Genomic DNA, 22,711 nt, shown 5'->3' with positions numbered 1-22,711 from the left:
TTTTTCTGTTCATCTGATTTCAACACGCTCCTTCTCTGTCGCAAGTTGTCCTTCTCGTTTGTCCGCGTTGCACCGCGACACTGGTGGAGGTGCTGGACCACAACCCTGCCTGATGCTCCACACTCCCACTGGGAGTCGTTCATCCAGCCCGGACGCACCTATCGCAACTCCCGTGCATCGCTTTAGTCGTCGGCTGCGCGGCCTTGCTCCCGAGCTCACCCCTTCGCCGGAACCCTCCACAAGGCGCCGCCTACCTCTACCAATGGCCAACGCCAGCCCGCAACAGGTACTCCAAGCCAGCGTTCCTCCCAACCCATCTCAGGTAACGCTTTTTCAACCACTGGTGCCTGATCGCTTTGGTGGTGGCGCACACGAAGACGTTGAAGACTGGCTTGAGCACTATGAACGTGTTGCCAAGATCAACCAGTGGTCTACTGAGCAAAAGCTCTCCCGCGCCTATTTCTACCTTGACGACAGCGCTCGTACTTGGTATGAAAACCGCGAAGGCACTCTGTCAACATGGCGCGACTTTCAACAGCAGATGATTGACACCTTCGCCAATGTCGATCGACGGGACCGCGCCCAGCAACTACTGGAGTTACGGGTTTAAAAACCCAATGAAACAGTCGCGATGCTCGCTGAGGACATGGCCCGTCTCTTTCGTAGAGCTGACCCCCATATGACCGATGATAAGAAGTTGCGCTACCTCATGCGCGGCGTAAAAGAGCAGTTGTTCGCCGGACTTCTGCGCAACCCGCCAAGCACCGTGGCGGACTTTATCAAGGAGGCTACGGCTATCGAGCGGGCACTTCACCAACGATGCCGACAGTACGACCGCTTATCCAGCAGCGCCCAACTTCATGCCGCCGCCATGACGTTTGACAATCATAGCTCCTTGCGTGACTTGATCAGGGAGATTGTTCGCGAGGAACTGCAGAAGTTGCGGACTCCGGTAATGGAAGCGCCCACAGCGTCTGTCGTTGAAATCGTCCGCGACGAAATCCGCCAAGCATTCTCGACGGCTGATACTCCTCAAGATCAGCGTCCCATGAGCTACGCCGCCGCCCTTCGACGCCCACCACCCGTTCCACCGTCGTACCGCCAGCCAACTGCAGCCATTCCTTGGCCACCACCGCAGGAGGACACATCGAGGCGACCTGCCGTCCTGCCGCCATACGACCAGCCATCCGCTGGCATGCCATGGCCTTCTTCACAAGAGGAGCCGTTGCGACGCACACAGCTTCGCAAAACAGACGCCTGGCGCACCGTAGATAGGCGTCCACTTTGTTTTAACTGCGGAGGTGTGGGCCATATTTCCCGTCATTGCTGGCACCGCGTCGATTCGTTTCGCCCTCTGAGGCCCTGGTCTGACAGTCGACGCGCCAACGACGACTACGTATCGCGCCGCGACGACACTGGTTCTCAAGGACCTCCAGCGCCTCGACCCCATTTTGACGACCGACGTACCAATGACGACGAGAGCATGCCTGGTTACCAGCCGGGTTTGGGACATCGACCACGCTCTCCGTCTCTTGCCCACTCGCCTTCATCACACCGCCGCACTTTTGCTGACGTCCGAGGAAGGAGGTCACCCAGCCCACGCCGGGGAAACTGAAGGCGGCGACCTCTGGCGGTAAGGTTGCAGGCCGTCAAGACGACGAAAAAAAGCCCCCATTACTCTCACCACAGGACGCCGTAAAGCCGACACGACGTAACGACGAAACTGTGACCGCAGACCTTGCCGTTCTCGTGGACGGACAACAAGTGACCGCATTAGTTGACACCGGTGCCGACTTTTCTATTATAAGTGAAGACCTCGCCGTACGCCTCAAGAAAGTAAAGACGCCGTGGACGGGACCTCACCTAAGGACCGCAGGAGGCCAGTGACTGATGCCTATCGGAAGGTGTACAGCGAGAATCAACATCGGTGGTTCTTCTTTCGTGGCGGCGTTCGTTGTTCTCGCCTCATGTTGCAAAGACCTAATTATTGGGATGGATTTCTTGAGAGAATATGGCGCCGTCATCAACATCCCGGACAGTTTAATAACGTTTCGCAACAGCCCTGGTTTAGTCGATTGTTCAGGGGCGACACATGAACCTCTGCGTCTAACTGATGATGATGTGGTCATCCCGCCACGGTCATGCACTCTTGTTTCGGTGGCAGGGGACGCACCGTTCGACGGCGAAGGCATTGCAGACCAAATTAGCTCGCTGCTCTTTAGCCATGGCATTTCAGTTGCGCGAAGTATTGTCATTGTCACTGCTGGACGCACGAACTTGCTCCTCACCAACTTTAGTGCTGAGCGCCGGCACCTTCCTAAGGGCACAGCCGTCGCTTACTTTGACAATATTGTAGAAGTCCAAGGCTGTTTATCGATACTGGACGAAGCGCCTAAACAAGAATCGGCACCCGTTCTTGACGTTGGTACTACCTTGCCAAAGGACGAACGAAAGAGACTTCTTGAGCTGCTAGCCGAATTCCAGGACTGCTTTTCATCGACATCACGAGTTGGCCGTACGCCGCTAACGATGCATCGAATAATTACCGAAGACACGGCGAGACCTATTCACCAGAATCCCTATCGTGTGGCTCTCAAGGAACGCGAAGTGATACAGCAACAAGTAGCGAAAATACTTGAAGATGACGTGATTCAGCCATCACAGAGCCCCTGGGCATCACCTGTAGTCCTAGTCAAGAAAAAGGACGGCACCCTGCGTTTTTGCGTGGACTACAGGAAGCTGAATCAAGTGACCAAGAAAGATGTGTACCCGCTTCCACGTGTCGATGACTCGCTTGACAGACTTCGACACGCTCGCTACTTTTCTTCAATGGACTTGAGGAGCGGATATTGGCAAATCGAGGTAGATCCAAGAGACCGGGAGAAAACCGCTTTTGTGACACCAGATGGTTTATACGAATTTAAAGTCTTGCCATTCGGTTTGTGTTCAGCGCCCGCTACCTTTCAAAGGCTCATGGACACCGTCCTTTCGGGGTTGAAGTGGAAAACCTGCTTGGTTTATCTTGACGACGTCATTGTCTTTTCCGCAACTTTTGACGAGCACCTCAAGAGACTGGAAGTTGTTTTACGAGCCATAAGGTCCGCGGGCCTGACGTTAAAGCCAGAGAAATGTCACTTTTGTTTTGAAGAGCTACAATTTCTTGGTCATGTCGTCAGCCACGCAGGCGTTCGGCCCGATCCTGAAAAAATTGCCTCCGTTGCACAGTTCCCGGTACCGTCCGATCAGAAGGCTGTCAGGCGCTTCCTGGGCCTTTGTGCCTATTATCGGCGGTTTATCGCAGACTTCGCACGCATTGCGTCACGTTTAACTCGGCTCACGAGGGACGACGTCGCCTTTCAGTGGAATGACGAACAGGAAGCTGCGTTTAATGATCTGCGCCAACGTCTTCAAACACCCCCCGTGCTTGCCCACTTCGACGAGGAAGCCCCCACGATGCTTCACACAGACGCTAGCAATGTGGGTCTGGGAGCTGTGCTAGTGCAGCGGCAAGAGGACACGGAAAGAGTCATCGCCTACGCAAGCAGAACGCTAACACGCGCAGAGGCTAATTATTCAACAACAGAGAAAGAATGCCTCGCCGTGGTATGGGCAGTTATGAAATTTCGCCCGTATTTGTATGGCCGCCCCTTCAAAGTTATTAGCGACCATCATTCACTCTGTTGGTTGACTAATCTTAAAGATCCCACCGGTCGATTAGCGCGTTGGAGTCTGAGGCTGCAAGAATTTGATATGACGGTCGTCAGGGGCGTAGCCAGAAATTTTTTTCGGGGGGGGGTTCAGCCATACTTTATGTCTGTTCGTGCGTGCGTTTGTATGTGTACATGCCTATATACGCAAGCAAAACTAAAAAATATCGGGGGGGGGGGGGGGGGGCGTTGAACCCCCCCAACCCCCCCCCCCCCCCCCCCCCCCTTGGCTACGCCCCTGACGGTCGTACACAAGTCGGGGAAGCGACACATGGACGCCGACTGCCTGTCCCGATCACCAATACAGTCGGCTTCTCTACCCGATGAGGATGAAACTGCATTCCTTGGTGTCCTCGACACGTCCACGATCGCCCAACAACAACGTGACGACCCTGAGTTGCTTGGTTTAATTAATTACTTAGACGGACAATCTCAGAATGCACCCAGAGTTTTTGCACGAGTATTGCCGTCGTTTTGTTTACGGAACAGCGTCCTTTACAAAAACTTCTCGTCGATCGGACCTCCCTATTTGCTCGTCATTCCTGCAAACCTTCGTACTGAAGTGCTTCAAGCATGTCACAACCAGGTGACTTCTGGTCACTTAGGCTACACACGCACATTGGCAAGAGTTCGGCAAGGATACTACTGGCCAAGGCTCACCACAGCCGTGAAGCACCACATTCGTACTTGCCTCGACTGCCAGCGACGCAAGTCGCCTCCGACGAAACCGGCCGGCCTGCTGCAACCTGTTCAAGTCCCACGAACACCATTTGCCCACATCGGAATGGATATTTTGGGTCGACTTCCTACTTCTACTGCAGGGAACCGCTGGGTTATCGTCGCAACGGATTATCTGACCCGGTACGCCGAAACAAAGGCAATCCAAAGAAGTACAGCGGCGGAAGTTGCGAGATTTTTCATAGAGAATGGTGTACTGCGACATGGTGCCCCAGCCGTCGTGATTACAGACCGCGGAACCGCATTTACGGCAGCTCTTTTAGACCATGTCTTGATGTTAGGTGGCACGACTCATCGTAAGACAACTGCCTACCACCCGCAAACGAACGGATTAACAGAGCGCTTAAACAAGACTATTGAGGACATGCTTTCGATGTACGTGGATGCCCAACATAAAAATTGGACGAAATCTTGCCCTATATCACGTTCGCATACAATACAGCTAAACAAGAAACGACTCGCATGACTCCATTCAGCCTCGTTCACGGACGGGAGGTACGGACGATGTTGGATGCGATGTTACTACACGAATGGGACGACGTCGACACGGACGCCGACGTGTTTACTCAACGCGCGGAAGAAGCTAGGCAGCTCGCACGCTTGCGAACCCGCCAGCAACAAGACTACGATGCAGGCCGCTATAATGCCCACCGCAGAATAGTAACCTACGCAACCGGCGACCGAGTGTGGGTTTGGACGCCCATACGAAAACGTGGACTGTCCGAGAAACTGTTAAGGCGTTACTTCGGGCCATATCGTGTATCGCGACAGCTGAGTGACGTAACCTACGAGGTCGTCTCCGACAGTCCCTATTGCACAAGGCGTCGCCAGCACCGGCCAGAACTCGTGCATGTGGTACGCATGAAGCCCTATGCCACCGACTGACTGTGCGCTTCCGTAAAACGGTGGTTCTGGTTTAGCATCGGGCCGATGCTCTGTTAAGGAGAGGCAAGTGACACGTGTTTAAACATAAACGACGATGACGATGGTGAGGCTTCACAGACTCCGGCTAGTGAGACAGTAGCTTTCGGTGGGAAAGACAAGGAAGACGTTTTTCTGTTCAGCTGATTTCAACACGCTCCTTCTCTGTCGCAAGTTGTCCTTCTCGTTTGTCCGCGTTGCACCGCGACAATATATATATATATATATATATATATATATATATATATATATATATATATATATATATAGAGAGAGAGAGAGAGAGAGAGAAATAATGGAAATAAAGACATGAAGAGATAGAAAGACAGAAAGAGAGAGAGAGATAGAAATATATAGAAAGACAAAGAGAGACATAAAGAGAAAGAAAGGAACGAAAGAGAAATAAAAATGAAAAGAGCGAGAAAGAGAAAGAAAGAGCAGAAAGAAAAAACATCCACAATTTTATTAAATCACGGATATTTCAATTTACTGCTTAATCGAAGAAATTGAAGCTATTGCAGGCACATGTGGAAAAAAAGTAAGAAAAAAAAAATTGTCAGAAGTGGGGTTCGAACCCACGCCCTCTTTCGAGGACCAGAGCTTAAATCTGGCGCCTTAGACCACTCGGCCATCCTGACAAGTGGGCGGAACACCGCACATGCGGTTTTTCTCACGACCTACTGGAACTCCCGATCTTGACGGATGTCTCCTCTCCAGCACGCATGTGCTAGTTCATTCCTTCTGCCGCTAGGGACAGAATGTATAAGTTGTGTGGCGCTAGTGAGCACCTGTTCGCTGACGTCAGCTTCAGCGCTGGTGGTGATGTTTTGGCCAGCGCAGAGCGCTCATGTCGTGTAATTATTACGCATAAATGCAGAATACCTCGAAAATAAACATATGAGAAGGTATTTAGGAATTCTTTGCATTTGAATGAACGCCTGAGGGCACGGCATCATATAGGAAGTCCTACACCATGCGAGTGAAGTCACTCGCTAGTCAACCACTATAGACGGTTTCGCTGTTTGTAAACAAACTGGCATGCGCCGAAAGGTCTGCCCAAGAAGGCTTCCGGTGTGGCACTTCCGGTAATATTTTTCAACAGTCGCGGCGGTGTTTGCCTGGTGTGTTTCAGTATGTTGCGCTATTATTTCTGGCGCATTCCTTCAGATGTGTTTAGAGCGATGTCTAACGACTACATGAAGGGGCTCGACGACGTCGCACGGGAAAGGTACAAGCAGAAACTGCAGTGGCGAGAACAGTTGCTTGATCCGCTGGATAGGGAAGTTGTGTTAATTCAGCTTTTCGACTGGGGGCTAAAAACCTGTCGCCTGTCACATCCGTGGACATATATATGTAGTTTGGTCTAGGCACACCACATCACGATGAAACGCCTATTACTGCGCCTGTGTCACACCGGGAACTTTTGATAGAGATCGGCGCTAATCTGAATCGATCGCGATCCAAAGTGTTCGGTGTTACTGAGATAATATAAAACGTACTCATCATGTGATGACGTCAGGTGCGGCTGAGTCAGGCGAACTACTATGGTTTACTCACGAGTACACTATTCGTGAACCAAACTTTCAAGTTAACCGGCCTACATCTACAGTCCACGCTCACACCGAAAGATAAATTATCTAGAGTGTGACGATGTGCATTGGTGGCAACATATGAGTAATTTGCTCGCACCGATGCGAACCCACTCGCAGGTGTCGATCTCATAAAAAGCAAATGCAACGGCGTACACTGCAATTGGCAACAAAACGTGGACACCGCGACGTACACTGTGCGGCGATTCATGTCGAGCGCGGCTGCTTTGGTGTCCCGAATGTTGCTTCGAACAGTACACATAACTGATGAGGCTCCTACTACAAGAAATGCCTTTACGATGGATCTTCGGCGTCAGCCAGGTTTCACGTTTTGCTCTCCACTTCAGGCGTCAGCGCAGTTTTCTGTCGTCGGTGAAAGACGACGGCTTCCGATGTGTTCCTTGTAATTAAGGACCTTCGACTAACGTCTGTGCATCGCCTGTGTGCCATAGAGTAGCGATGCGTTGAGCTTTACTTCCCTTTGATGAAATGGGCAGAACAAATCTATACGCGCTCTTTGTTGGCATGCAGGTTTCTCGCCTGATCGCTGCAATCCAGGCGCTCTTTCTGCCTTCATCTGTCGGGAAACAGTTGCATTTTTACTTGGGATAGCAAATTAGTTCAGAATCGCAGACTGCATCCTGGCACCGCCACACAGCAGTGTCCGAGTCGCGAGCACTTCATCGGAATAGTTCTATGCGCATAAAACATCGAAACACAACAGCCGCGGCCAGCAACGCAGACTAAAACCACGCTAAAACAAGGTAAACAGGAAGTTTTCTAGGGTACGTTTCCGGTGAACGCACAATGTTGCCAAAGAACGGCAAGCGCTGGCAACGCATTGAATAGCTTACTTAGCCCTCTGTGTAAGTTTGTAAGAACAGTCACATATATAAAAGGGAAATTAACAACCACCCGTTAGTAGCACGAAGCCATAAGGAAATCTATACGGATTTCTCAGAAAGGAAGCTTCCTATAGTCACCGAAAAATTTTTCCTGGTCCGGGGAGCAAACCCGGGACCAGCGCCATTACGGGGCGGTCGCTATATACTAATTGAGCTAAACAGGAAGCTAGCAATGGGCAGCGCGAGGGCGCATTCATCGATAACTCGAAGCACATGGACACATATTATTGCAAATCAGCAACGCGAATGGTTACGTGTACCCTCCGATGCCCGAAGGCTTATCCAAGCTGAACGCCATGGAGGAACGACTGGTTGCGCCTCGACGGCCGTTCATGTATGTCCGTGCGTGTGTGTGAATGATGGACGATCTGTCCCTTGATGCCGTACTGACCACGACTGTGAGTCAGGCGCCGGATGCACATGAACGACAGTCGAGGCACAACCAGTCGCTCCTCCACGACGTTCAGCGTGGGTAGACCTCCGGGCATCGGAGGGTATACGCGTAACCGTTCGCATAGTGTTAAAGGAAGGTAGGTTGCCGTTGACCTCGTTGGGAGTTGGTCACGTTACGATGGCAGAGCCTCTGACGTGTCTACCGCAGTGATCACAAGGCAATACTGTGCAAGTGTACAGTCGTCCGTGAAAGTGTGTGCGTGTAATCAACGGCTACATGATCTAATATAAAGGCTATGAAACTTAACGAAATGTGTCTTCATTCAAATTCAACATTCAAAAAATACAATCCTAAAGAATCAAATCACGTTACTTGAAGAACAGTGCAAAATACGGGACCAAGAAAGAGAAGACACATCGAACGCTGTAGATGTATTCTTTTTCTCGGGGCTTCTCTTTCTTGGTCGCGTCTTTTGTGCTATGGTTCAATTACCATGCATTTCAACCAACTCACCCAGTCTGTCATCTTACTTCAATCAAATCACATATGCATCGCATCGGGTCGCTCAGCATTTCTTGGGTTTGTTGCGTGGTCGTTTGCTTTGGACTTTGATCCCGTCTGTATGGGAGAAAACTTCTCGTTCAACCATCTTTCTTTAAGAAGGAGGCTTAGATTTTTAATCGTGGGACGATAAGATTCCCGAAGGTTCGAAATTATTGCTTAAGTGTAAAAGAGTGTAACATCATCCTTATTCACCCAGTGTGGGAGACAAAACGAAACTATGGTCACCAAATAAGACAAAACGGCTCACCACGAGAAGAGACGTGTAGCGCACTTCGGATATGGGCGGTCGACGGCCCAAACACGGCTGCTGGGTGCATGAAAAGAAAGCGACTAGTTTTAACTTAAATTATTGCAGTTTATTACCTGCGAGAACCATGATGTGATTATCAAGCCTTCTGTAGTGGAATGTCTCCGGATGAACGCCCGTCTCAGGTTCCCTAACGGTCACCTAAACACATGTGCACGGGCGATTTTGCGTTGCACCCTCATCAAGGCACTGTCACTATTGCGGGAAAAGAACTCGCGCCCTCAAGCATAGCAACACAAAGCCGTAGCGACTAAACCACCACGGCAGCTATGTACAAGGTGATCAAAGTTAAGTCGACAGTTTTTTTTTTTTAATTAGGCGCTTAGGTGTACGTGGAGACTACCTCTACAGTAAGGTTATGCATGCGCCCAGTGGGACACAGAATGAGCTGGTAATTATTGATGTGACTTAATTAGCTAAAAATGAATAATTAGCCTTTTAGTATAAGCAGGCATGTTTTTAGTACGGTTGGACGCCGTCGTATTTCTACGCAGTTTCATTTGGCAGAATCCTTCTACCGCATTAATGCTTCGAGATATCGAACTGCAAAGTTTAGTTGCCGTTCGCATGATTACGCATGCCAGACAGTGAGGACCGACCTCCCTCCCTCACTCATTCATTTACTCACCTATCCACTCACTCACGGACTCACTTCCTTACTTTCTCATTCTCGGACGGACTTTGCCGCTCACTCACCCAGCACTCACTCACTCACTCATTCACTTACTTACTCACCTACCTACTCACTCACTCGCATACTTGCTTGCTTGCTTGCTTATTCACTCGCTCACGGGCTGACTGACTGACTGACTGACTGACTGGCCCACTCACTCACTGACTGACTGACTGACTCACTCACTCACTCACTCACTCACTCACTCACTCACTCACTCACTCACTCACTCACTCACTCACTCACTCACTCACTCACTCACTCACTCACTCACTCACTCACTCACTCACTTGAATACACTGCGAACCTCAAAGGGATTTTAGCAGGTGCACATACACAGTAGATTAGTAATTATACAACTAGTACTACCTGTGCTATATGCTAATGCAACAACAAATCAATACAATGATAGAGAAAGCAGGCGTTATTTAACGATGTAAATGTAAACAGAGTAATAAGCCATAAATTATAGCTCGAAAGATTTCCCAGAGGAGAAAAATTCATTACAACACGAGGCTGTAAGAATTTTAGAACAGGGGTGTTAGACCGTAAAACAAAAATGCATAGTGTGACTCCTCAAGTGCGGGTGAAAAAAAAAATAAAGCGGAACAACAAAATAGCAAAAAAAAGATCATATAAACAAACGAGTGAACAAGCCTGTAGGGTTCCCTCCTATGGATCAGTTAAGTATAAATAAAACAATACTATCCCCATTACAAGGGGCTCAGCAATAATTTTTCATCGTCATCAGCCGCCGCATCCATAGGCGTGCGCAGGGTTCCCATTCAGGGGAGGGGGGGCGAAGGTTCATCGCAGCACTCCCCCCTCCCAATTATGTCAATGTATGGCGCTGACATTGCGCCCCCCTCCCCGAGTCGCAGCGCCCCCTCCTTATTATTTAAATGTGTGGGACTGACATTGCGCCTCCCCCCTCTTAGGTGAAAAGCCCCCCCCCCCCCCCTGCCCCCTCTGTGCGCACGCCCATGGCCGCATCAACGAAGTGCACATAATGCATTATGTGCACCTCGTTGATGCGGCCTAACAGCCTTACAGACGTGTAGCGGGTACCTGGCTTCTCCGCAGAATGACGAATAAAGGCGTAAAGGGTGCTTCCCAACTTTCCAAAATTATGATTTATGGCGTAGTGGGTAACTAGCAGTGTACATGTATTAGTAGCCCCAAGAGATTTTACAACGGGCTCTAGAAATGTCACTCTTCCAGCTTTCGCTGTGACTGTGCTGCGCTTTCTGCGCAGGCCTGGCGTCTTTTTTGTTTTCTTTCGGTCCCGTCGATCGAATTCCAATTATCTATCATACAGTGCGCGTGTTTCGCTTTCAGCTGAATATAAAAAACTGGGTCAGCAATGTATTATGGTATGCTTAGGGGAAGGTCATTCCATATTCTTATAGTCAGTGGTAGAAATAAATTTTGCCAACAATCCGCGCAGTATTCAGCGAGCACTTGTTTATGCCTGTGTCGAGCGGGACGCCTCTGTAAGCTGGATATGTAGTGTAGCGTTAATATTTACTTTATTATGCGTAAGTACGTACATGAATTTTTGTCAACATATTTTGGCCCTGCGTTGAAGGGTTTGTAAAGCAGCGGTTTTGTTCAACATGGTAGGTGATTCACATGGCGCGTACCTGTGGAAAACTGAGATAACTCTGACGCGTACATATAGGTTGCACGTGATGAATCGTGCTGGTAAATAATAATAATATCTGGGGTTTAACGTCCCAAAATCACGATGTGATCGTGAGGGACGCCGTAGTTGAGGGCTCCGGAAATTTCGACCACCTGGGGTTCTTTAACGTGCACCTAAATCTAAGTACACGGCCGGCCTCAAACATTTTCGCCTCCATCGAAAATGCAGGCACCGCGGCCGGGATTCGATTCCGCAACCTTTGGGTCAGCAGTCGAGCGCCACAACCTCTGGACTACCGTGGCGGGGGAACCGTGCTAGTACGCGAACGTGGCAGCCACGCCGACGTCAGCACACACCAAGTCGTTGGGGCAGTAGATTGAGAGCTCCTCTCTATCTCTCTGTGCGGTCTTATGGAAAAAGTAGGGGAAATGATGGTGTGTAAACCACTGTGACGAGAAGTCACTGAACAGAAAATGCCGCTGGAACCAGCGTTTCTACAAGGTGACTTTCCTTCGTCAGGGCAGTAATCAGGAAAAATGTAACGAGTGCAGACGCAGTCATCAAACAACCAGACAACACGAACGCTTAATATCAACAGAAGGGGCACACGCTGGCCTAAAGGCCGAACCACATGCAGTGTTTTTGCCGGCGTTTTCTGGCGTTGCGCATCGTGGCGTCGCCACATAAACGCTGCGACCACATGATAAGTGCTGAGGCCAGCGCCAGCCCAGCGCCGTACACTCTAAGAAAAAAACAGGTGTCCTTTGACTCTCTATTTTTTCGTGTAAGAGTCACATGTGTAGCACTTCCTTTAGAGAGGCAAGTTGACGCTCTTTAGGAGAGTCGTGCATTGACTCTCTTTTGGAAAGTCGTGCGTTCCGCGACTTTCCTAAAAAGGGTTAACGTGCCTCTCTAAAGGGAGTGCTACACATATGACTCTCACATGCATAAAAAGAGAGTCACAGTTCTTAAAGTGCATTGTGACCAAAGGGAATGAACCTGGCACCTCGCAAAGCAGTGTGCAGTTTCCGTCAATGTATCAACAAGATATATTCCTGACTATAGCTTTTATGTCTCATTTGCAGTTTTTTAGTGCAAAATACGAGTCACAGTGCCGCCGAAAGGATTATTTTCCTTTATTTGACTTGTAGCGCCAGCTATTGGCATTAAGAACCACAAACTCGTAATATATGGCCTCTGAGCTCGAAGTTGTCGCACATCTCTGAGACCACGTATTCAGCCAATACACTCATTCCTGCCAAGCCTACCGATGAGCTTGTGTATGACTTCTGGAATCACTTCAAAGATACCACGAACGCTTTGCTGTCGAAGATTCTAGGGAACAAGCTAAGTCAAATACAAGCATCAGTTGAGAACTTACGGGCCACACAAGTGCACGGCGACGACTTAATAGATCCGAGGCGGGCGGCAGCCATTTTGGCAGCAGCGACGACGCCGTTACGTAGCGGAACTCGCTGCCAGCCGCACGCTGATTGGTTCGGCGTCTATCGAACTGTTTCCGGCGCCGACGCTGACGCCAGTGATGTCTGGACCATCCTGAGGTGGAAGTTTCGGCCACCGTCGTCTGTAGCGTCGACGCCGAGTGACGCCGGGGAACGAAACGCTGGCAAGAACGCTGCATGTGGTTCGGCCTCGGAGACGAAACTCGTCTGCGCATGCCAAAGTATGGCAGCGGCACCCGTGGTTCAGGCACGCGTGTTGGTCTGCGCGAGAGGTCACTGCTTAGGCATTTATTTATTTTGTATGCAAGTTAATCGAAGGCTGGTTAACGCGTGCATTTCCACTACTATTGATATGTCAAACCGCAACCATTTAACTCGTTTTTTCGTTCTTGTAGCGCTATAAAACTGCGCAGTCCTCTCATATATGCGTGCATTTACAATTGTGACAATGCAACGAATGATACGTCAGTGATCCTCCGGTTAACGGCATCTTATGTTCAATAATTTTCTCGTTAATGCAACGTCATGCATCTCCGATAGTTAGAAGATGACGCCGATGAAACGAACTTGGTACCACACACCGATACGGCAGTGGCTCGTTTACACCTGCAACTAGCACCGGTCGCGCGACAAGGTTAGTCGCAGGTGTAAGTGGTCGCACATGGCAGCTTTGGTCGCAAAGCGAATGCTTTGGCTCAATCGCTGATCGCTGCTGGATTTTTCACTCGCGTGACTACAGTCGCAAACCTGCAAATAATAAGCCGCAAACCTGCAAATTGCAAATAAAAATTAGAAGATAACCTCAATCAGTGCACTGGCAGTTAATGAAAGTAACGTTGCTTTTACAACGTCGAATGGCCCAATCTTAAGCAACATTAGTTGGTGCTAAAGATTGCGGGTAGTATGTAAGCAAATGTCGTAGTTGAAGACGTTTGACTTGGTGAGACTCTGTTACACTGCACTGCCTTCGGGATCGGCCCATACAGGTTTTGTAAGAGGTCGCGCATCGTGCCCCGTTGAAGAATGCAGGTAGAATAGGCCGTGGAAGCGTCTTCGAAAACATTACAACACGAGACAAAAATAGTTCGCCGGGACGCGCCGTTCCTTTACGTCCACCTCCAATGACAGCCTGTCGTCGAAGAAATACAGGTATATATTCAAACGTCGTCGCCGACAGCGCTGTTAGGGCGGCCACAGCCCGTCATGCACACCACTTACTTTTGCCGACACCCGCCGTGGTTGTCTATAGTGGTTATTATGCTCGACTGCTGACCCGAAAGTTGCGGGATCGAATCCCGGCCGCGGCGGCCGCATTTTTGATGAACGCGAAAATGCTAGAGGCCCGTGTACTTAGATTTACGTGCACGTTAAAGAAACCCAGGTGGTCGAAATTTCCGAAGCCCTCCACTACGGCGTCCCTCATAATCATATTGTGGTTTTGGGACGTAAAACCCTAATAATAATAAATTACTTTTTCCTAGTTCCCTAATGTTCTTGCAGTTATTTCGCGTTTTACAAATCAAACTTTTCCCCACTGCTGTGAGTGCGAAGAGAAAAGGTCTAATGGCCAGTCGAGCCGTTTTGCTCTGATTGTCGTCCTCTGAAAGAGGAAGTGCCCCACCATTATGACTCAGACAAGCGTAAATGGTTTACGACTGAACATTGCTTCTCAAGACAGGCACACCTTCGACATTATTTTTTCCCTTCATCTACTGCTCTGCGTTGAACATTAAGTGCAGCCGGTTTTCCTACCTCTGCAAGCGGCGACAATTAAACGCCGGGGTAATTAGCCAGCGATGACGCGGCCGGTCAATTTTGGAGATTGATTAGATGCAGTAATTGCAGCTGCTACCTAATAACATATCATATTACAGCTGCGGGGTCATGTGTTCACACACGAGTAAAGATCATTTTACTTTTGAGATTTCATTTTCCGTGGTATATTATATCCATCATACACTCCCAGGCACAAGGCTCGTTCTTACTCCTAAACCAGAGTGTGTCACCGTATACGTTTCACACTCCGCTTCATACTCATAGGCGTGCGCAGGGTTCCCCATCAGGGGGGGGGGGGCAAAGGTTCATCGGAGCGCCCCCCACCCTACTAAGTCAATGTATGGGGTAGATTGTGCGCGCCCCCCCCCCTTTCTTAGGTGACTGGAAGGGTCAATGTACGGGGCAGATTTTGAGCCCCCCCTCTTAGGTGATTGCCCCCCCCCCCCTGTGTGCGCACGCCTATGTTCATACTGGTTGGGTATTACTGGGGAAACTACGCGGGAGTTCAGTAACTAAAACTGATCACCCCTTACGTTTCTTGCTGAAATTTTATTTCGCACATGTTCGCGTGAACGAGAACGCGGGGGTACACAGACAAGCAAAATAATGAACCCTGAAAGAGAACAAGGAACAGCAACATGAAACGAAGTAATCAGGCATTCACTGCCGCGTAACAGTGTGAGATGTTACATTTAAAAAATATTAAAACGCGTCAAAAGGACTAAAAGCGACGCAGATTGAAGATTTTTCTGTCCATTCACGCACAAACTACCGCTTTTGTTTTTATTTATTTTCTGCAAACGCAAGCTATGCGGTCTTCCTCCGACGTGGCCACCCGTTTAATACTTTGCCATAAATCCGCATACATAAAAAAACGACTTCGTCCGTGACAGGACTCGAATCTGCAATCTTCTGATCCGAAGTTAGACGCCTTATCCATTAGGCCACGCGGACAACAGGCTAGAGTGCTGACATATCTGATCTTTGTTGTTATTTCTTTTTCTTTTTGAAACAAAAATGGCATTCGAATATGGACGCGAATGCCTGTGGCTAGCGAAACGTCGAAAAAAAAATTATTTCGTCCGCGACAGGACTCGAACCTGCAGTCTTCTGAGCCGAAGTCAGACGCCTCATCCATAAGCCACGCAGACTTTTCTTTGGTTTATTGCCTCACACAAGTATTTTCACACACTAATCGTAAACCAGGGAACAGCACAATGATACACCATCACCTGTTAGCTGACTGCATGTTAAAACATTGGCATGTGCAACAACGACTCCACTCTGGGAACCCACTCCGATACATCCATCTGCACTTTCTGCATTTCGACAAGACGAGACACACATTCGCGGAAGTAATCGCGAACTGGTCTGACTTCCACATCGGCAATGTGAAAGGGCGTTCGGGTTTGCCATATACTATGCAGGCCCAGGATCATAGTAAGGTCGTAAGGTACGCCATCTTCATTTTGAACGGAGAGAAACCGGATTCCATGTGAATTTAACGGTAACTTCTTTTTTAGAGTTCTTTGTAATATATCCCAGAAAAACACCCCACTCCAGCAGTCTATGAAAACGTGTTCAATGGTCTCCGGTTTTTTGCATAGGAAACAATCTGGGCCCCATGGTACAAATAATCCTTCATCTTTCAACCATGTTTTAACTGGAAAAGTGCCGGTGTGCAATTTAAAGAAAAACGTTTTAACTCCTGGCGCTACGAGCATTCTTTTCGCGCGTTTAAGTACATCTTGGCCTGGGCCTGCAGAAAATAGCTCACGGTACAACGGCACAGGCAATAAAACATCCACAAGGTCTTTATACAATTTTCTACGTGACAGCTCCGTCAAGTATTCAAACGAAAAACGCACTGACAAGAAATGGAATGATGAAACAACTTCTTTAAGATAGCCCCTTATGGGTCCTTGCACACTTTGTGACGAAACTATGAAACCCGGTAAGACTCTACACAGCCTCAGTTGTATCGCTGTCCTCAGAAAAGGGTCATCTGAATCACGAAGGAAAAGAAAACGATTAACTAGTTGACGTATGTACGTATGAGCTAAACCAAGCCCTCCATCTCGTACTTTCCTGAAAAGATTCGTGCGACTTAATTTTTCCCAGACAGAGCTCCAAATGAAGACCGCAAATACTCTGTGTATTTTTTGCACGTTTATTCTACTGCAATGTAACACTTGCATTACGTACCATAGCTTGCTTACCAGAAACAAGTTGCACGTTGTGGCCCGCGCGAATATTGACATACCCCAACCCTTCCATTTATCTGTCTTATCTCGTAACACCTTTGTTTCTTTTTTTCCAATATGACTCGCTGTCACTGCAGTTCTCCAGCAGCACTCCTAAATACTTTGCTGGCATTTCTTGCCACTGAATATTCATAAAATACCTTGGTGTGACGTCCCATTCCCCATGCCAAAAACCAAAAAGACATTTATGCCAATTTACGGCGCTACCGCTTACTTGACAGAAACCTTTCACCGCATCGACGGCATGCATTACACTGTCATAACTGGTACAGAAAACTGCGATGTCATCAGCGTAAGCAAGAAAGCTAACCTCGGCCTTATGTAAATTAAATCCGCGTATCGAGGTGTTCTTAATTACGCTTAAACAGAATGGCTCAATAAAAATAGCGAATAGTAGGGGCGATAGTGGGCATCCCTGTCTTACTGATCGAAGCACCGGTATACGCTCACCCACTGATTTATTTATAACCAGTCTTGTTGTGCATCCTGTGTAAGCCATTCGCACTCCATCGCATATCAAACTGCCTACGTTCACATTCTCGAGTATTGAAATGAGCAGGTCATGTGGCACACGGTCAAATGCTTTCTCAAGGTCAATTTGCAACATGGCAACATTGAGATTCATCGCGTCACAGCACTCAAGGATTGATCGTGCTTTGTGTATGTTAGTTATTATTTTGTGTACTTTGTGTATGTTAGTTATTATTATTGGTGGGGGCCAACCAGTTCCTTCATAGCCGTCTGTAATCTCTTTGCCAATACCTTCATTAATATCTCATAGTCTACATTAGTTAAGCTAATTGGTCTATATGCCGTCACACTTTGTAATTACATCGGATCTTCTGTTTTTGGTATTAAAACCGTGTGAGCTGACAAGAAGGATGGCGTTAAACGTTTATTTTCAAAAGCGTCAATAAATACCTCCGCCAAAAAAGGCGCGATCACGTCTTTGAATGCCTTGTACACTGAAGCACTTAAAGGGGTCATGAAGCACCCCTTGGGCTGATTGAAAAAACACATCCTGCGGAAAGCTGACACGGCTATGAACTGCTCTGCCAAATATTACAGTCGTGCGCGCCGCGTAATGGCCACAAGCGGAGCGCGAAGTTGCCGTTTCCCCAGGCACCCTCTTTTCAAACAGAGGCCGGTTCTCACTCTCGTCGGTGGGCGGGGCGTCTGTCCGCTGTACGTCGCAAGAGACATAGCATGCTTATTGGCCGATAGCCGACGTAAATCGAGAGCGGCGTTCGGATCAGACGCGCTTCTTGCCGCGGGGTGCCACCACTTGCCGGCGCCGCACTCCTCAGTACACGGTAGCCGCACTCGCGCAAGCGAATCACAGCGGGAGAGCGATCGCGTTTCATGACACGCGCTGGCGCAACTTCTTTCCCCCATGCCATCCCTCCCTGTCTAGCTTCCAGTGCGCTCGTCGGCACGAGAAAAGAGAGAAAGCGCTGGGAGCGTGCGCCAAACCCCCGTAACTCCGCTGATTCTTGACGGATTCGAGAAATTTTTGCGGCAATCGATTCAGGAGGCAGTACACTCCGATACTGAGGCCATTAGATTATTACTTGGAAAAGTGGTTCATGACCCCTTTAAGCCATCCGATCCCGGAGACTTGCCATTATTTAAACTATCAATCGCGTTTCTAATTTCTCCCTCTGTTATAGGCATTTTTAAAATTTCCTTTCTTTCGTCGTCCAGCCTTGGCATCAATGAAATGTACTCACTCTTAAACAGGTCAGCTTCTGCGTTACAAAACGAAAATGAATCTTTGTAATATTCGAAAAAGATGCCGGCTATTGCCTCATTGCTAGTGTATAACGTTCCTTTATATTCTATTGCTCTTATTTCATTTTTTGAAGCGTATTTCTTTTCGGCTCCCAGAGCTCGTATTGTTGGCGTCTCGCCTGCGCTTAAGTGTTCAGCTCGAGCTCTAATCATTGCTCCCCGGTATCGTTCTTGGTCAATTAACTCAAGCTTTTGTTTACCGTTCTTTATGTCCTCTAATAAGGTACCTGCGTGCGCACATTCCTCTGCTACCAATTGCTGCAAGTTTTCACGCAGAAGGAACTCGCGCTCTTTTTCAGCATGTCTCACGATAGTGGCTCTCTCGAGTGCTTTCATTTTAATGGTCTGCTTAAACATTTCCCACTTCTGCCCTCAACCTTCTAAGTTTCTTTTCGCAACGTTTTCTATAGCCTCTACAAAGAAGTTGTCAAACACTTCGTCTTTCAGTAAATTCACATTAAATTTCCAAAGCTCCCAACAAAAGGGTTTGTTATTCCTTTTTTGTTTCCCCATGCAGAACGAAACCACACAGTGGTCACTAAACGAAACAGGTGGGACTTTGTAATCGTGACACGAAGGGACTACTTCAGCTGACACGTATACTATGTCAAGTCTAGCATGGCTCGTACGCTGAAAGTGGGTAAACATGACGCCTTTTCCAAAGCAAAGACACTCGCCCACGTCTTCCAGTTGAACCTTCGCTAAAACATCGATTAAAAAAGAAGTGCTAGCGTCATTGTACGGCCTCGAACTGGTCTTGTCACATCCCGAACGCACACAATTGAAATCTCCCGCCAAAATGAGCTTACGTTCACATTCTAAATACACATCAAGTTTTTCGAAAAATTCCTTTCGCTCTTGAACTTGGTCTTCACTTTCTACTTTAGTTTCCTGAATTGCGACCATGTCTAGATCTTGTTCTATGACCAGGCGATACAGTTGGTTTTGTCGCCGTTTGGCAGAAAGACCGCGTACATTAAGCGTCGCAAATCGAATAGTCGCCATCTTGATTAGAGAAAGTTGTTCCACGGCCCGCAGCGCGGGTGTACGAACGAGCACAATCCGTCTGCTCATGTCCAAATGCACGGCATCCCGCGCACCTGGGCACCCTGCAGTCTCGTCGAATGTGTCCGGTGTTCCGGCAACGCAGGCACAATCAACAACGGCCACGGCCGCTCGATCTCCCCCCTTTGGTGCGGCCCGCCGAATGCTCCTCTCCGCCTGTGAAAGCGGTAGTTTTAGATGCGAAGAATCTTATGGCCGAGTTCAATCCGGTGGTGGTGGTGTGCGGCGTGAACACCCTTACTGCGCATGCGCATCCTCCTCCAACTCCTATCCTCACCTACGTTCCCCCCCTCTCGCGCGCCTCATTCTCTCCTGCGCAACGCCACGATGAGCGCCAGCGCATGCGTGTCCCCTCCTACGCTCCCCCCTCTCGCGCGCCTGTCGACCGCGTTCCCCATTCGCCCTGTGAGAATTAACGGCCAGGCTAAAGGGAAGACATGACGCGAGGTCGGTAGCATGCCCATTTCGCATGCAAGCGTTGCTAGCATGCGAAACGATCGCCAACGCAACGCGATAGTGCAAGTGCTCCGGCTTCGCATCGCCTCATGGTCCCCTTTAGCGGGAGATGTTGTAATTTCTTTTCAGCCCGCTGCTTCGGCTATGGCGCTCGCTATCGGCGACGCGGGGGTTTTTCGCAAAGCTCCCTTCGGCCACAGTGAGATATCTGCGCGGGCAGTTTCATGTGGTTCTTCTCGTTGTTTTGTCATGCTTCACTTGAGACCCTCTCGTGAATAGGCTGCAGTAACTTTAGCTGGAATAGAGGCAGATGACTGGCTGAGACATATTATCGCAAGGAATAAAACGACGAACGCAGGAAACAAGACGAAGACAAGCGTTACTCGCAATTGTTTATTAGCAGGGACGGGTTCCTCATATATATTATTTCGTCACGCATGCGCATAAAGGAATAATGTACCACGTATACATCAGAGGCGTTTACGCATATAATCAAACTAGGGGTCCTGCAAAGCGACATACAGATGGCTCACTAATAATTCGCCTAGCGTTGTTGGACTCCTAATTTGAATTTATGCGCAACCACCTCTAATGTACACGTGTTTCTTTATTCTCGTACGCGCATGCATGAAGAAAGGATATATATTAGGATCCCTTTCCTGCTGATTAACAGTTGTAGATGTAGATCCTGTACTGCTGGCTCACACCCACTCAGGGTGATTGGCCAAGAATCGGGTAGCTTATGAATAACACTTGTCTTCGACAAGCTTCTTTCTTTTTTTTTTTTCATTGCGACATACACTTTTAAGGCATAATATTTTGTATACATATGTATGACATTTCTTTTTTTTTTTAAGAGCAAACTCCAGAAACCAAGTCTGTGCTAAATTTCACGGGAGTGTGAAGCGAGCCTCAGTATCTTTCACTTTTAAAACAATTGTAATCAAAATGGGGCAATTCTTCATCGTAACGTGAACTCAAAAAGGCAGTTCCGAATAAAAAATGAGCCATATCCTGCACCTTTATGAATCAAACTGAGTCAGACCAATTAAGCCAACTCTGCGTCAGCAATTGTGACCAAAACGATCAACATGGCAGCATCCAATCTGTTTCATTAGTATTCGAGTTTCATTGCTATTGTGCGTTCGTTCCAATTTGGTTTCTCTTGGGTGAGTTGGTAGTTACTCAAGGACATGATGTTGGGCAAAACTCTAATATGATGAGTAAGAGGCCGACTTTCCTACTTCTTTCTGCCTCTTAGTGTTTCTTTTTCGAGTTTTGCGCTACAGTATCATGTCCTTTTTTCACTCCTTCACTCCAAGACGGTACATTGGAAATAGATGACAACTGAAATGAAGATATTGGTTTAGAGGGGTGGCGGCTTGGGCTAGTTGGTATGTCATGATGATTGCTATAGCGCGAACTGAGGACTATAAGAAGACACACACAAAGACGAGCGCTAACTTCCAACGGAGTTTATTGTGAAGAATACGAAAATGTATGCGACAAAAACCACGAAGAACAGCAACACGTGACAAATGACGAGCAATGCATAAGTATATTGGGCACCGATCTATTCCTTGAAGCAGAAGTGATCCGAACTGGTGCGGCATCAAACGAGCTAAGAAGAAGGAGAAGGAGAGATGCCAAGAACAAGAAAACGCTGCCAGAACTTATGAGTCCAGAATGGTGCGCCTTTTGCCTGGAAGCAACACTTGATCTACAAGTCTAGTCATCGCCATTACGCCGGTGCAAGAAAGGACGGCACCGACGGAAGCACAAAGACAGCAATAATTTTGTCGCTAAATATTGCTATATAGTTGATTCGGTGCGATTTAGCCTTATTTTACGAGCTAATTCAAGCACAAATGAAATGTTCCAATCTATAAGAGCCAAATCTAAATTTACCCCTGAATACCGACGATAGTGGGCAAGTGGATTTTAGCCGCAGTATAGATTTGAGGAATTCAGTAACATGAGCACACTGGCGAAACATTGTTGGTGCAAGCCCGACGATATTGTCAGTAGCATAAAACAGCCTTTTCCTCAGTTTCAGTTAAAGTGGACTTGTCTCTTCAAAAAAACAAAAAAAAAACGCCACATGTCCAGTAGATGTGCGTCGTTAGACCGGCGTTGTGTAAGAAGTGAAGCATTGTATAATATGCTTGCGGTGGTATGTCTGAGCCCGTTATCAACGACTAACTAGCCCAACAATTAATTCTTAGACTGTTCTTGATACATGCGCTAAATTGGATGCACGCGGCCAGTTTTAGCTGTCCGATTGAGGCAACAAGGAGCCACATGATCCTCGTCTTGCTCTCTCTCGTACGGCAACTCAGTATTGCGATAATAATGCTATTGTGGATTATTAAACGGTATAGCGACTCCGACTTCAGTGTGAACTAAATGTGTATTTTATTTATAAAGGTATACTGAGCGCATTTATTCGCGTA

The 22,711-nt window shown here is 48.2% G+C and overlaps 1 long non-coding RNA gene and 1 other non-coding gene across 2 annotated transcripts in view; both read right to left on the bottom strand.

Moving 5' to 3' along the window:
• The window catches only part of LOC119389213 (uncharacterized), a 38,668-nt gene extending 38,531 nt beyond the window's left edge, over positions 1-137 (bottom strand). The window contains exon 1 of the long non-coding RNA XR_007415625.1: positions 122-137. This is a non-coding gene — a long non-coding RNA (uncharacterized LOC119389213). The remainder of the gene's footprint in view (positions 1-121) is intronic.
• A 5,783-nt stretch (positions 138-5,920) lies between these two features.
• Positions 5,921-6,004, bottom strand: Trnal-uaa (transfer RNA leucine (anticodon UAA)). Its single transcript has one exon. It is a non-coding gene; the product is annotated as a tRNA-Leu (tRNA).
• Between the last annotated feature and the right edge of the window lie 16,707 nt (positions 6,005-22,711).

Source organism: Rhipicephalus sanguineus, chromosome 1 (genome assembly GCF_013339695.2).
Source record: "Rhipicephalus sanguineus isolate Rsan-2018 chromosome 1, BIME_Rsan_1.4, whole genome shotgun sequence".
Lineage (NCBI taxonomy): Eukaryota > Metazoa > Arthropoda > Arachnida > Ixodida > Ixodidae > Rhipicephalus > Rhipicephalus sanguineus.
The sequence above is the reverse complement of the archived record's forward strand: the minus strand, read 5'-3'. Positions and strand labels throughout refer to the sequence as shown.